Genomic DNA, 1,391 nt, shown 5'->3' on the forward strand with positions numbered 1-1,391 from the left:
TAAAACCATGTCTGCATTTGTGATCGGAGAAATGACAAACAACAAGCCCTACTCTACACTGCTAAAAACTTGCGTTTGAATCATCAGTGGCAAATTCTTTAAATATAAAAAATGTACTTGCAGGCTGTGAGTCAGAAGCGCCAGACTGTCCTTGCAAAGTTGGAACTGCCCCACTTTATAGAAACAGCCTTTGAGCACAGACGCATTGTAGGCTACTCTACCAGGATCAGGAAACAGTCCTCCATAAAATGTGCTGGACACATCTGAATATTTGGGTTGAACTGTTGTAAATACAACTTAACCACTGATTTCTAGTCGTGTCCTCTTTTGGAAGGCCAAACAAAGTAGTTTCACTTTCACAACGAAAAAGCATCACACACCGCGGCCTTGAGTGAGCAGAGGCCGGAGGCCTAGAGTGAGGCCTCCGGCTGGCGGAGTGAGGCCTGCGGCCGGCGGATTCGACGAAGGAGCGTCTGGCGGGCTTGCGGCAACCACATGTGACGACCCCGGGCTGGACTCCGCTTCGTCCACGGTGAAATCCGATCCGGCGATCGACAGCATGAAGTTGATGTATTTCCTCAGCGACCAGCACGGATCAGCTCTAGGCATGACGAAGCGGATATCGTCCTCTTTTGGAAGGCCAACCAAAGTAGTTTCGCTTTCACAACGAATCACACAGTGCCTTCACGACATGGCGGCGGCAGCAACAACAATACTACAGCGAGAATAAGAGTTACGCCTTCTTTCTTTGCGTGGATATTTGGGTGGCGTTATGCAAATATTCCCACATCGTGACGTAGATATGTGGGGGCGTGTTAGAACGAGCCGTTTTAGGGAGGCGGGGCGTGGTTGACGCTTAACTTTTATAAAGAATATCTCTTTGGATTTGAGACTTTAGTCTTTGCAACTTTACAGACCTTCTTTATGCACCAAGAGCTTGTAACACTCCAAAGAGAAAGGAAAAATTGAAATCGCATCATATGACCCCTTTAAGACTGGTTTTGTGGTCCAGGGTCACAATTTTCATAATATTTTCAGAACAGTAATGTCATTTTCACTGCTGAAGCTGTGCACACATACATTACTAATCAAAAGTTTGGGGTCGATAAGATTTTCTTTTTGTTTTTGAAAGCCATTTTTTGATCTTATGGTCATCGAGACTGCATTTATCTGATCACAAATACAATACAATAATATTGTGAAATAATATTGCCATTTAAAATAACTTTTTTTTTCGTATTTGAATGTTGAATGTTATGTTTTTTAAACATAATTTATTCCCGTGACGCAATGCAGAATTTTCAGAAGCCATTACTTGGGTTTTCAGTGTCACATGATCCTTCAGAAATCATTCTAATATGCTGATTTGCTGCTCAAGAAACATTTCTTAT

The 1,391-nt window shown here is 42.8% G+C and overlaps 1 pseudogene; it reads left to right on the forward strand.

Annotated features, from left to right (window-relative positions):
• The window catches only part of LOC107655209 (methylmalonic aciduria type A protein, mitochondrial-like), an 11,070-nt pseudogene that overhangs the window by 5,059 nt on the left and 4,620 nt on the right, over positions 1 to 1,391 (forward strand).

Source organism: Sinocyclocheilus anshuiensis, unplaced genomic scaffold (genome assembly GCF_001515605.1).
Source record: "Sinocyclocheilus anshuiensis isolate Anshui unplaced genomic scaffold, SAMN03320099.WGS_v1.1 scaffold1231, whole genome shotgun sequence".
Lineage (NCBI taxonomy): Eukaryota > Metazoa > Chordata > Actinopteri > Cypriniformes > Cyprinidae > Sinocyclocheilus > Sinocyclocheilus anshuiensis.